Below are 15216 nucleotides of genomic sequence, written 5' to 3' on the forward strand. Positions count from 1 at the left end.
ACGACTATCGTGCTTTTATAGTTATTTTCTGTGTCACATATGAGATTTGTTGTAGGATCACTGCATGGGATGATACACTTCCTGAGTCCCTGCGTATATGGTGGGTGGGAGCGGTGGGTTTATGGTGTAAATGCAATACTATGTTCAGGAGTGTCTGCAGTAATAACGTAAGGTAATCGATAATTATTATTAGATTGTCATGAATGTTGGCGGTGTTCCATGGAGGAATTGACACCACCTTGTCATCCTCTTAGAAAAAAATATGTTTTGGATTGATTGAGTCAGAGCTGCATGTAGTGGAGAAGCAGCATCTTGACATAATTCTGCACAACTCTGACTTTTGACATTTACTGTTATATGAGGAATAATGGGTGCAATTGAGTCTAATCGGCAAAACTCCTGCCTATTATGAATAATTTGTAAAGGGCTAAAATTGATGAATCGGCCAGGCCCTACCTTTGACCTGAAGTGATAGCTGTGAAAGTGTATAAAAATGAACCGTGTGAGTTTCAGTCTACTTTCCAAAATTACTATTAATTTTCCGTCTAGGTGAGATTTTTACCTCTAAAATAACCCCAAGCGGTCGTCCTGTCAGTGTGCTGGATATGTTGACAGAGAAGGCAGAGCAAGGGAGAGAGAACAAGACGCGGTCAAAGACAGACTTTTTTTTTTTTTTTGAAAGCAGTGGTTGGTAAAAGACAGAAAGAGAGAAGGAGTAGCGAAGTGCTGGGAACCCACATAAAAACAGAGACTCTCAGATGCACAATCTGACAGCGTCTTGACATGAAAGGAGAGGGGAGCCAATAAAAGAGAATATTAAACGGATTGTAAGCATGCACTTTTAGTTTCTCTCTCTCTCCTTCTCTCTATCACACACGCTCACACACATTGACAGAGTAGTCTATGTTCTCACTGAATGCAAATCCTGTTTTACTGTACATGTTAATGTGAGGACAAAGAAGTGAAAAAATAAATCAGTAGAACCTTCCTGATCATGAGGAAAGCAAAGAAGAAAGATAAGGGGAAATCCCAGATTTTACCACTCCTTTTCTTTAGGTGTTTCTTCACATTGATTTGAATTCATTGATCTATTTGTTCGCTTTGCCAAAAACTAGGCAAAATTGTTCTCTTTACTTATTGGTCGCAAAGTAATTGAGAGTTTTGCTTGATGAGTTTAACTTGACTACTTAAGGGATAGTAGGGTTGGCGTTGTGGCCAATAAAGTTTGACGGAATATAAATGTCACAGCAGATCACTGGGCTCAACATCAAAATTTTTACTATCTATAATCTATAGTCTTAAAATCGCCTACTCATCAACCTACCCACCTACCTACCCAATATCCATAAATGAGTAAAGTGATTTCGCCAGGAATTGAAATGGGCAGTTGAAAAACAGTCTTAGATTTCTATGCGATCCCAAACTGTACAAATCAGTGACAACCATTTAACTACCGTATTTTTCGGACTACAAGTCGCACCCGAGTATAAGTCGCACCAGCCATAAAATGCCCAACAAAGAGAAAAAAAAGCATCTATAAGTCGCACCGGAGTATACGATTTTGGGGGACATTTACTTGATAAAATTCACCACGTAGAAGAGATGTGTCATCTTGAAAGGAAATTTAATGTATAATGTAAAAATACAATAGAGAACAACATGCTGAATAAGTGTACAGTGTACAGTGCATGAACAACGAAATGCGAATATACTGTCCTCACCAGGATGCTACGGCTCGGTCCTGGCTATAGAGCGAGCTAAACTCCCAAATGACGATGCTGGACGTCCGTATAGTTTGCGGGATCAATTTCGTCCTCGATACCAAACTGGTTCGCATCAACGTAAATAAATGATGATTAGGTGCTGGCACAAACGGTTAGCATGAGGTCACTAGCATTAGCACATCGTTCAAACAACCACACAACTGGCTTTAAGTGTCCGATCGCGGGTGGAAAACACACAACAACAACAGAAAAGATGATACACACAGGCGTTGCCTGCAAGCATAAACAATGAACGTAGGTTCGCGGCTGTGTGACTGTGACTTATAGTCCGAAAAATACGGTAATATGAGACTGTGACCAACAGAGTGAGCCCATAATGGAACATGATAGGGAGCAGGCTGTTCAAATCCGCAATCATGGTAGTTTAATCTGACTGGACATGAGATTTTTTCCTGAAAAAAACAAAAAGACATATTTCTATGGAAATGCATTTCAACAGTAAAGCTGCAAATATGTTCCATCTTTGATTGGCTGCCGGTTTAGCCAACTACATCAAGAGGCATTTTGGTTCATTAAACTGCTTAGAAATAGTAAACGAGCAGAGACAGTCCCATTTCACAAATGCAAATAGGTGTGCAGATGAAGGGGCTAAAGGTGAGCTGTTGAAACAGAAAAAGAGGATGAGAGAGGATTCAAATATACAGTTCAGAAAAATAACTAATGAGACACGCACAAACATACTTAATAGGATGCCTGCACTCATTACAGAAGAGGATCTTTTCTAGGACCTGACAGAACCTGGGATTTACATCAAATGGCTCAAAGCAACAGCAGTTAAACAACAACAACAACAACAACAAAAACATCGAATTTCATTTTTTTTCACTTGCATCATTATGGGTGAGCACATTTCAAATCTAAACTTGAAGACCATTGCATTTACTGTGCAGCCTACATGCCAGGGACAGAAAAAGCTTTTCTTTGATTGCTCGGAAATAAGCTCCTTGATCAAGTTGTGGAGCGGATGGCGATTCAGAGTGGGGAAGGCCTGATTAATTCAAATGTACAGTATGGATGGAAATTAAAAAAAAAAAAAAAAAGTTGGAATTGCAGAAACATAGTAGACTGCAATGAATGAAACCCTCTACTAGGGATGAAAAGAGTACCTAAAAAACTACTCAAGTGAAAGTACTGTTACTTTGGTAAAAAGTACTTGTGTAAAAATCTACATAAAGTCAAAAGTACCGTAATATTTGCACTATAAGGCGCACCTGACTATAAGCCGACACCCACCAAATTTGACACGAAAACGACATTTGTTCATAGATAAACCCACTGGCATATAAGCCGCAGCTGTCCTCACTGTATTATGGGATATTTACACCAAAAGATATTATCTGGCAACACTTTATTTGACAGCGGCATCATAAAATTGTCATAAGACCAATTGAACCACCCAGAAGCTTTAAACCAATTCGCTGCAAAGCTTCATTGCTTCAAGGGGCTTCATTTGGCCATCACTGCTCCCTTAGGGGAGACAGTCAACCTCTGTCGCCACCTGCTGTCAACACTGTTGTTGTCCAACATGCTTCTTAGCATACATAGCAGCACTACAGATCAAATAACAATCTAAATTCATGTTCCGTGCAAATTATTTCTTCATTTACTTTTCCAGTTGTTTCATTAATTGCTAGTTATGGTATTTGTTAACACTTTATTTGACAATGGTGCCATAAGACTGTCATTAAACAATCATAATTATGACATGACATTGGCATGAGCAATAATGAATGCTTATAACAGATGTCATTTAGTGTCATCTGGCAAATTATCTCACTTTTGAATGACTGTAAAAGATCCGAGCTGGACATAAATGTAGTTAGTGACATAATTTGCCGAATGATACTTAATGACATCTGTCATAAGTATTCAGTAACGCCCATGATAGTGATGACGCCGCTGTCAAATAAAGTGTTACCTATTAACCCCAAAAAATCAACAAATAAGCCGCAATGGACGATAAGCCGCAGGATTCAAAATAAATGAAAAAAAGTAGAGGCTTATAGTCCGAAAATTACGGTATGTCATTTAAATTTAAACAAAACAAAAGTATTTAGTTACTTTTTGTGTGTGTGGTGGGGGGTTTAGTGGGGGGACTACAGCACTTTTTTCTTTTGTAAAAAATGTTACTATTTTGAACCGTGATACAAAGTATGGACGGCAGGCAAAATAACAGACAAGATAGCACCTACATACTGGATAATACAGGTAACCCCCCAAAAACCTAACTGGCACCTGTTTTTTTTTTTTTTTTTTTTTTTTTTTGTAACCATGTATGAAGACATTTTTATTTTATGAATTTTATAACAAAAACTGAGTACAGTGGTACCTCGACTTAGGATCGCTTCAACACACGATCTTTTCGACATCAGACGTAAACTTTGATGCGACATTTGTTTCTACAACCGACGACATGCTTGAAATACGACAATTTAAGACAGTGCCGCAGTTTCGTTGCTTTCCTGCACGGCGGATTTTCATGTGAGACAAAAACAACATGGGTTCCAAGAATGTTAGTGTAGGTGGTGAAAAAAGGAAAAAGCTGAGGCTTACCATTGAAATGAAGATGGAAATGATAGAAAAATATGAGTGTGGTGCGCGTCCGTGAACTGGCTCAACAATACTGTGGTAGAATGTCTACGATCTCGACGGTCCTCCTCCAACCTCCGTTCACCAGTCTTTATAAGTTAAGATGACAATTATTATTGTGGTAATATCGCCAAAATATCGCCAGCTTCGTCAGGTTTTTAATAATTTATTTCAACGCAACATGCCGACTGTCCACCGCAGCTGAAAAAAGTGAATGTAAAAACTCCCTCTCTATCAAGTCAGCCACGTGGTGCGTTCAGGTATACCACGCGAAACGCATCCGCCACATTACAACCCGATTTATTACATTATTACAGGTATTATTATTATCATTCCTATTATTCCGATTTTTATTAATAATTTATTTGTTTTGCTCTGTGTAATTGCAATTTGCAATCTTACCAGCAGCATTTATTAAGGATTTAGTGTAGGTTTTTAGGCTATGGAATGAATTAATGGAATTATAATGTATTCTGATGGGCAAGTCCTGCGCGACATACAACCATTTCAACCTACAAACAAGGTCCTGGAACAAATTACCTTTGTATGTAGAGGTACCACTGTATTTTGAACCGTACTACAAGGCATACACGGCAGGCAAAATAACAGACGTGATAGCACCTACACACTGGATAATGAAGGTAACCCCCGAAAAACCTATCTCGCACCTGTTTTTGTCATTATGTATGAAGACATTTTTATTCTATAAATTTCATAGCAAAAACTGAGTACTTCTCTCAACGTAGTATAAATTATAATTAATAAGAAGCATTATGTCTCTAGGTAGCTGCCATAGCATTTATTTTACAAATGCTAGACACACTTGTAGCTGGTTGCAATTGCTATTTGAAGACATTGTTATATTAACATTTCCTCCAGCCCGCAGCTGTCTTTGCCTTTTAAGTACCCGAAACAGTCCCAACTTTTCTTTTTGGATGAGGATGAAATTTTAGGATGGATTTGGATGAAATTGATTAATCTCTTTCAGCCATCCGTTCACTTCGATTCTCATGAAGCTCGAGTGTTAATGCAAATTCGTAGTGGTAAGCAGCTGTTTACTATGTCTGGCTTTCGAGGACGACTGCAATGACTGGCTATCCTGGCTTACGCGTTTTTTTTTTTTTTTTAATTATTTTTTTTCCTGTTTATTTGTTTTCAATGTCTGTGACGGTGAGGAAACCCTTCCAATAGTGATCCAAAATTCATAACATAATGGGGTTTCTGCATTGTTTTGCTGTCTATAGTTATTAGAGCCAATCAGATGGACGCTCTGTAACGGCAAAATGACCTGGCCTCCGCCTAGTCTCCGCATGGCAAAAACAATGCACACACGGGAACGGTAACTGTCCGTAATTTACTATGGATCCTGCAGACAATAAGAGTACTTCCAGCACAGCACCTACTCCAGTATAACACACACAAGCAAGCATGCCATGCACGCAGAAGCTGCAGTTACGCTTTAGGCCCTAGATGGCAGTAGTGAATAAAAAAGCAACAAACTTCATATAGCACCTTTAAGTTACGGTAATGACAGTAAATGTAATTTGTTGCTTTCCAATGCTGAACTTCACCTTGCTTATGGTTACCACTGTTTCCATATAGGAGGACATGGGCTATATGTTGTGAGTGGAAAAAAGGCCGTAAAGTGGAGAAGCACTGATGCAGCAGGGAACAAAAGAAACATATATACAGTAGAAGAAAGCAAAGAGGACAATTGGGTTGGACAGAAAACGAGACATAACCGATGTTCACGTCCTTCAATAAGCGCTAATTCTCCCTAATGTACCTGGTATTCAAGGTGGAGTTCACCCATTTTCTCCGACCTTGACTATAGTGCTCGTAGAAGCATTAGAGATTCAGAGTTCACAGCTGTCTTTTGGCTTGTTGCCAACTCTTCGTTGGCACGTCACTCCACAAAAGGAGAAAAAGAAAAACCATTCCATTTATTGCTGCATATTTCATCGTCTCTGTCATCTTTGCAGCCTTTATTTTGCTGCTGCCACTTCTCCCTTCTGTTGCGTACATTCCGTTCAGTACTAATGTATGCTGTACGTTTCAAACTACTGTATGATCTTAAATGAAAACTCAGGGTAGAATAGATGGACAAGTTACTGGACCAAAAATGACCCATATTAGAACCAATGTGTTTTTATGCCATTTTGGTGAAGAATAATCACTTGTTTATTCATTAGTATTATATTTAGGGCCACACAAGAATGATTTCATGCTTGAAATATCTTTATGATTCAATTAACATTTTTTGAAAATTAAAAAAAAAAAAAAAACAGCAATAGACTTTATCCTCCCTTGTATTTTATCATCAATGATGAAGAGCTCCCATGCATCTTTTTGGTGAAACAGCGGTGCTAAGCCCTTGTGGAGGCACTGACCGATTTCTGAGGATATTGTGGCTCTGTGTTCTGCCCTGGGTGGGAGGTAATTCTCTCTAGTAAGAGTTCTTCCAACTCATTCTGTTGGCCATGATTTGGACACTTTCTTCTTCAAAGGACACAAAAGTGGAATCTTATGAGTCAGATTGATCTTGTTCAGTTGGATTTCCAGGTGGACAACTGCCACTGCCACCTGGACAATAGTCTGGGTCCTCATCAACAGAAATTTCGGACACTTCGGACACGACATCTGTAGGACCATTTCAGCTGTATATCTAGTAGCTATGACATTTTGGATAAGGAAACATAAGAGTAGTGTTTTCAATAGATCAATATGTAGCTATATAAATAAATACACCCCCCCACACACTATATATATATATACATATATATATATATATATATATATATATATATATATATATATATATATATATATATATATATATATATATATATATATATACAGTAATGTTAGCTAACTTAGGCTAGGTTCATACCGCAGGTCTTAATGCACTAATCTGATTTTTTCGTGTTTTTCCGGCTCGACTGAACGGGAAAAGTCGCATAAAAGTGAACCATTTCAAATTTGATCCAGGTCACTTTCGTATGTGGTTAAAATCCCATCCGGGCCACATTTTTCCAGAATGTAGCTGCGGTCTTAACTGTCAAGTCCCCCAAATTGGAATTCATACAGCAATTAACGTCAGCAAGAGAGACAGGGCGCTATGGTAGCGGTGCAGCTGTGGATTAGCGCCTAGCTTGAATGCGGATTTTGGGGAAGGAGCGGGCTTGACAGCAGTCATAAAAAATAGAATGGGTTGATGATAAGTCTGAAAATGCTCGGTTTTCTCTCTGCTCCAGTGCTCCTGCGCATGCGGGCCTGTTTGCTCAGCGCGTCTCGGACTGCGAATTAGAGCGCATGTTTGATACTTGAACAGGCTCAATAGACAAAGGCAGTCTGAACGGGCACGCCAAAAAAACAAATATGACAAAAAATCGGAATTGTGCATTAGGACCTGTGGTATGAACTAGTGATGAACGATGATACATTTTTCAACCGATATCGATAACTAGTGTTGCACCGATACCATTTTTTGGGCCCGATACCGATACAGATACCTGGCTGTGCAGTATCGGCCGATACCGATACCATTCCGATACCACTCTGTTAGCAAAAAAAATACAAACATATATATATATATATATATATATATATATATATATATATATATATATATATATATATATATATATATATATATATATATATATATATATATATATATATATATATATATATATATATATATATATATCTGATGCAGGTCGGATGTTCAGTAGCAAAATTAATGGTGTTTCCCCCACCTCAACAACATTGATGTATTTTTACACTATTTACAGTGGCTGCTGCTGGCCGAAAAAAACTTCTAATATCCCTCCTCTTCGAAGGGGGCGGAGAAGGCGGCATGTTGTTGACATGAATCTGTCAGGGCTGTGTAGGTGTGCCTGTGTACCTGTGTGGCTGGGGTGGCGGGTAAGGTCAAAGTCATCAGCCAATCAAGCATGCGTTTGAGGGAAAAATGAAAAGGGATAAATGTGAGTCTGAACATAATGGAAATACTTCACTTAACGGTAGGGTCTGTTCCATCCTTACAACATATGGGAATACAATCCATATTACTTATGTAACTGAACTCATTATGTAATGCAAATAAAGTTGCTTAAAAGTTGGTGGAGACAATTTGAGCATCCTGATAAGTTGGTAGTATTACTGTATGTCCCTACCATCCCTATGCAGACTTATGCCCTTTAGTGTGCATATATTCCCGTATCTATACGTGCATGTGTCTGTATACGTACGAATGTGTATGCTGACACGCATAATATCAGTGGGAGGCAATGCATTTTGCATGTGGGTCATCACTAGGTGTGCATATAACTGCTTATTATTTTCACTATAATTTAGTATTGACATATATTTTATTTTGCGTTATAAATCATTTTTTGTCCTTTATTGAAATGATCAAATGAGTTATTTTTTTTGTCCCTCTTGAAACATGACATTGGGAATGCATGCTTTTAGATACAGAATTATCTACCAACAAATAGTGCTGACATAAACCTACTTTGCTCGGGGTTATCAAGACAGATGCACTTCATCTTTATTACAGTCGTGGCCTACACATTGCATGACACGGTTATGCTAAACTGCATGCTAACGAGCTGCTCTCCGCCATGCAAGCAGGCTGACAATTCGCTTAAGGCTGCTGCAAGTGTTCAAAGAACAGAACCAAGTTGCCACAACGCATTAGCGGACCTAATATGCCTTACGTGCACAACCCCCGCCCCCCAACCCCCACACAATTATTGACATAAAAAGGTTAAATTAAGCCAAAGAGGTGATGCTTTATGGCTTCCTGTTTTTTTTTTCCTTTTTTTTTCTTTAAATCCTCCTCTCCCCGCTTCACACCTTCCCTCACACTCATTTTCACTCGTCTATTTCTGTCTCTCAGCTCGGCTTAACTCATTTGAATAAAGACAGCAAGTTGTCTTTCAATAGAATACATATAATATATATTAATAATATATAACAATAGTATATATAATGGAATAATATACTCTATGGAATACAACTGCAGCAAAGTGAATATGAGATTTACTGTGCAATGCCATGTTAATGCATCTATTAGCCTATGCGTTAAAAATGTGCTAGTTCACATATATCCTTGCTAATGGGCTGTAACTGAATCAAAAATGGTTTAACCAAATTGCTGCGCCTTCTCATCATTAGTACTCTGGTTTGTTGTAGATGCATTTCGCTGTATGTGTTGCACACGTTCACGTCCTGTAGGCCCTCTTGTTGATGATGTACACGGCTGAAGCAAAAACATAATTTTTCTTGTTAAAGTTTATATCCCAGGCAAGAAAAACTGTCTAAATTATGGCATCACCTTCCTGTGTGCAGTGATCTTAGATCTATCTAGAGCAAAACTAACACCACATATGGAAGTATCATTGCATAAAAGTGTGAAATATGACACTAACTCCATATGAACAATGTTCAGTCGTTTATCGGCGCCTGTGAAGCACTGCAGAAGTCTGTGTTGTCATGTTCTGTTATTCATTTTATATTTTGCACAATTCATAACGTAAATATGGAACCATAAACCGGTATATGTTCAAAGATACTTTAAAATTTTGGGAGAATCCTTAGTTACTGTAAACCAGCACTCATAAATAATATGAAAACAGCTACTCCAGTCTTTGAATAAATATTTTATTAAATAAGCAGATCTTGAACTAATTTCACCTTCACTGAGGAAAGGTGGGCTTTATCTGCGTTCCAAATTTAATAGTTTTTTTGTGTGAACTATTTTGTGCGCTTTCATAGCCTTAACATTGGTACACTCAATAATAAAGTGGCATGAATATGAGAAGGGCTGCAAAATTTTAATAAGATGTATCAGTGGTTTTTACAGGACATCAAAATCAAGGACTTCTCCATTCATTCTGTTATGAAAACCTTGAGTTGCCTAAATGGAAAACATGATATTGTTAATCCACTAAGCCCCAGCAGAAAACCTTTCATCTCCCATTTCCACACGAAGCAGATCTGTCCATACGTCATCCATCTATTGTTGATTTTTGCTCCTCAGGGTCAGGATAAGGTCTAAACGTGCACCCTGTAGTCAAAATACATAATACAGCATTGACAACAACTGCTATGGGAAATTTACAAGTGCCAGCAGACAACAGGCTGCCCCTGCTATGTTACCCAATAAGTTAGGAGCAAGCCACTAACAAGTTTCTGAGGATTCGCCTCAGACCCGGATCACGAGGTGCCCTCTACTTGTTTGAACTGATGACGAAAGCGAGTGCGTGCTCCCGTGCTTTCATCAAGTGAAACAAGCTTGCACAGCGTGACACATGTCTGTGCTCGAATAAACAATTACACCTTACAGACCCAGACTCGCACTTGCAACACTTCTGCCCGCTAGGTGGTCTATTTATTTATAGTACACCAAATCTACATTAAGGTTTTGCTTATGTGGCACAATATGGTCGTTCATTACGATGTACTGTCGACCACCTGCTGGAGTGTGTGTGACCATGCATAACTAGATGCGAAATTATCCAATTCCTTTGGGTTTGTGTGCAATTTAAGACCCAGGAGGGTGCAAATAAATATATAAGCAAACAAATCAGCATCTATTGTCCTGCTTCTTGAGAAATATCTCTTGAATTGAATAACTAATTGCATCATTCCAAATTAAAAAAAAAATGTCTTGCACAAAAATTGTTAGTACACAATAGGCCATATTTTCTCTTTCTTCGGCACATACAACAATGTGCTCTAAAACTGTCACCTGTAATGAATCTAAGCTCATTGTGGCAAACAGCCGCAAGAGGCCTTCGAGTATGGTGCTGCTGCATCCATGTAAATCACATCAGAGATGCCAAATATTTTCTTCAGAATTTTTTCTGTGCAGTTTGGATGTCTGCGTTTACCGTACAATTAATCGATTGAATGATTTCAGTGGCCTTGCAAAATTAAAAAACAAACAAACAAACAAACCCACAAAACAATGATAGTAGTACATACACATACATTCTCTTGAGAAGACATTTAACAATTAGCTCAAATTCTTTTAATGAGAAAGCATAACTCAGTCAAAGTGCAAAATTACTCATTCAAAAAAAAAAAAAAAAATCTAATATTTTCCTTTACAATTGTTGCTTTCCCACCCAAAAACTGTTTCACATCTTAATTCAGTTTTATTTAAAGCAACACTACGTAACTTTTCAACCTTTATGAAATATTTTCATAACATTTGTGATAATATGTCGACTGACAACTAGTTGAATGACACGTCTTTTATATCTTGAGGGGGTCTGTATCGCTTTCAACGGCACTAATTAAGTTTGAGGAGGGTGGCAGGGACCCTGCCACAAAAAAAAAAAAAAAAACATTTTTGCTGACTGTTTTACGACATACATCACTTCCAGCTTATCCTATTCATTATAAAGAAAGAAGTCAATGCGTACGCGTTCACGTAAATTCTGCAAAGATGGCAGAGCAACAGGAGACAAAAAGTTTTGTCTCAGGACGAAAAAAAAGTGTGGCTACCACAATAAACATTGACATGGTTTTCACTTGCTGGCGTGATTCCCCCGCTTAACCGAACTAGTCGGAGGAGTCGGGGGATTAGCCACTCTAAGCCACACAGTTGCTAAGCATCATATGCTATTGTTTACCCACAACTGGGATTCATTACCTTATTACCATTCATCCTTCACACAGCTGTTGGAAACAGAAATGTTGTTTAATCCATCTGCAGGTGACTGGGAGATTGATTTTCGATTGATTGATCATTTTACGACACTGTGTGGATGTGCGCAGGTCCTCATGGGAAACACAGCCTTCCTTAAGGCAAAACACGATTGCTTTTGTCCATCGCTGTCACTAAAATTGACCAAAACTGAAAAGTTAGCAAGTGTTGCTTTAAATAATGGCCTGAATTTGGCATGGTCCTAATCAAGGCTGTCAGTCTCGTGAAAATATGAATCTGTTTTGTTTTGTTGATTTCTTCTGATTTTAATTCTTTTCACATTTTTATTCTTCTAAAACCTGGTTTTCAGGCTGTTGGAAGTTTTTATAAAATATACAGTTTTTATACAATGGTGTCTCCCATTGTCTAACAAGAATGACACAGCCAAGGGGTTATGGGGGAACAGAAGAAAAGAAGCACAAGAAAGGAAAGAAAGGGGTTATGGGAGAACAGAAGAAAAGAAACACAAACAACAACAATAAATACATTGAAGACCTACACTAACTATTAATATGCTGGTGCTATTGTCAGCTAGATGTATTTCCGGTTGACACCATGTGGGGGGCCTGTTGACCAGGGAAAGAAGGGCACTGGGGTGGGGGAGTCTATAAACTAAGTGATGGGGAGCGGTAGAGTGTCCACAAATCAGCTCTGTGATATAGAACCCAGTAATCGTGTGAATCCCTTGTGAGTGTAAGCCCGTTGGCAACCGACCCTACCCGCCCCGTCGCCAATCCCAGCACCAGCACCTCCCGCCCGAGCGTGCCCAATCACATCCAGCCGCACACGAGCCCACCAAAAAGGCGAAATCCACGCAGACGAGTGGAGACACCGCGCGGGCGCCAACCCAGGGCATCCATCCCTCCTCCCGCAGCCCAGCAAAGGAGCCATCGTCACTCCCTCGGGATCCACGGTGGTCTCATCAACCAGTCTTCAGGGATGAGAAGAGGGGACGCGCCAACTACCGGAGTGTCGTAAACACATGAAAACATTAACATTGGACTCTTTTTGAGGGACTGTTCAAAATCTGATCGACCTGTCAGTTTGCATCAGCACATGAATGTTGTTTATTAGATACTACACGGCTGATTACCGAGCTCAACACATTAGTTTTTTCAATCGTCATCTCGATCTTGAAATTGCCCAGCCCTGACTCCTATTACTCATTTTCTGCTCAGGAATAGATTAAGTGGAAAACCTGGCCGTTTTCTTGACATATGAAGATTTGGTGATTTCTTAATGATTAATGCATAAATTTTAAAAGGGGGAAATTGTACTATCTATGAAGAGTTCACTTGGTGCTCATCCAATTCAGGACAATTCAACCTTGTCTGAAGTCTGCACTTTACTTTTATATTGTTTCAGAACTGTAACCACTAGCCTTTAGAGGTCGCTAATATTAATCATGTCAACCTCTAAATGTAATAATATTACAACCCTGGCTTGTTTTGGTGATTATCTCAAGAAGCATAGTGAATTGCAATGAAAGATGACTTTGGCTGTGTGCATATGTGAGTGCACTGTCAACTTCAGCAAACATTGCAGGCTTTAAGTATTACACTCAAGTCGTACTCATACAGAACTTCATGCTTCCTTTGAATACAGATTTGTTTTTCTGAAGTATTTCCTTTTGCAGCTAAAACTGATGTAAAGTGGAGTGGAAGTGGTGTAGAAAGAGGAATGATGAGGAAATTAGATGACAAGGTACAACGAGAGATAACAGTCGAAAGTGTGAAAAGTGGCTTGTCTAAAGAGGACAATGGAGAGCTCTGGAGAAGAAAAAAAGAACAGGACAAGGAGGCAGTAGGAAAGCTATGATCGACTTCAAGGATGAGAGCACTGAGAAACTGAAGATGAGGTGGATGAGGGCAATACTGAGGATGAAGGCAGCAAGATGAATGGCGACGTGAATCAGCCGCAAAGAAGGAAGGGCAGATGGGAAAAGACAGTTAAGAAGAGATTCCAGGGAGGAGGTTGGAGGGAAGGTCACAGGAAGGAAATACAGAAGGAGATGGATGACGTTGATGGACGCGACAGCTGACAGAAGAAGTCAACGAACTGGAGTTTTCTGCAGAGAACAAGGCATGAGGTTTGCCATTATTTGATACAGTAAACAACTTCAGGCAATTTGGGATAAACACAGCAAAATTTCCTCCTTTTAACTAAGTACCAAAACAGTTTCATCCCACTAACTGCAAAATGATTAATAACTGAAATTACACCCAGCCATTTACAAAAGAAGTGCATGCTTTATGAATTAATTTCTGAACTTCCACTCAAACTTTGGTTTCATTTAAACGTGGGACTCAGTTACAGAATGCTTGATGAAATTTGAGCATTTCTTAATATGTGCAATCCATCACAGCAAGCAGCCCCTTTGTTTATTCATTTGTGTGTGTTTTTAGTCCTTTATTAGTAAATGGATATAATAATTAATACTGAAGATTGGTCAATTCAGTGTTGAAAGGTCAAGTGCAGAAGACATCAAACAGACTAAAACCTTTGAGCTATAAATGCTACTGATATCAGATCTTGAGCAATTTTTGTTCTCAGTCTTGAATGTACTGCCATCTTTTTTCCATACAACAAAGATGCTGCTTCTGCTCCTGAACATACTGTATCCAGCTATTCCATCTCGCCTACATTGAGCGCTGGATAAACGCAAGCCAAAGGATTGGTCATTGATTGGTTAAACCCGTATCATCCCCCGTGTGCATTTTAATTGCTGTTGGTGCAAATGTGCTGACTTTACTTGGTGTGAATCCTCACATTTGTGAAACAATAGATTGATAGATGTAGTCATCTGTATTGATAATGAGTGACTCTATCAGGAGATGAGAGATGTGGACATGGGGTGGAAAGCGAGAGAGGTTAGATGGATGGTGTGAAGCAGCGGTGGGAGTGTAGATAATGACTGGACATAATATCCGGTGGAGAGATGAGGGATTGGAGGGGATGAACGGGGTGGGAGAGACGACAGGTAAAGTGAGAGAAAGGGGACGAATGGATGGAGAGAAAGCGTGAAAGGACACAGATAATGGGCTACGATCTAATGTCTGGAAGGAGGAGTGACATAATGTGAGTTATTTGTGCAAGAGTCGGGCAATGAGTATAGGTAAT

At 39.1% G+C, this 15216-nt stretch overlaps 1 protein-coding gene across 2 annotated transcripts in view; it reads left to right on the plus strand.

Moving 5' to 3' along the window:
• The window catches only part of LOC130927696 (CUB and sushi domain-containing protein 1-like), a 687910-nt gene that overhangs the window by 75970 nt on the left and 596724 nt on the right, over positions 1 to 15216 (plus strand). The gene's annotated exons all lie outside the window — the stretch shown is intronic.

This window comes from Corythoichthys intestinalis, chromosome 1 (genome assembly GCF_030265065.1).
Source record: "Corythoichthys intestinalis isolate RoL2023-P3 chromosome 1, ASM3026506v1, whole genome shotgun sequence".
Lineage (NCBI taxonomy): Eukaryota > Metazoa > Chordata > Actinopteri > Syngnathiformes > Syngnathidae > Corythoichthys > Corythoichthys intestinalis.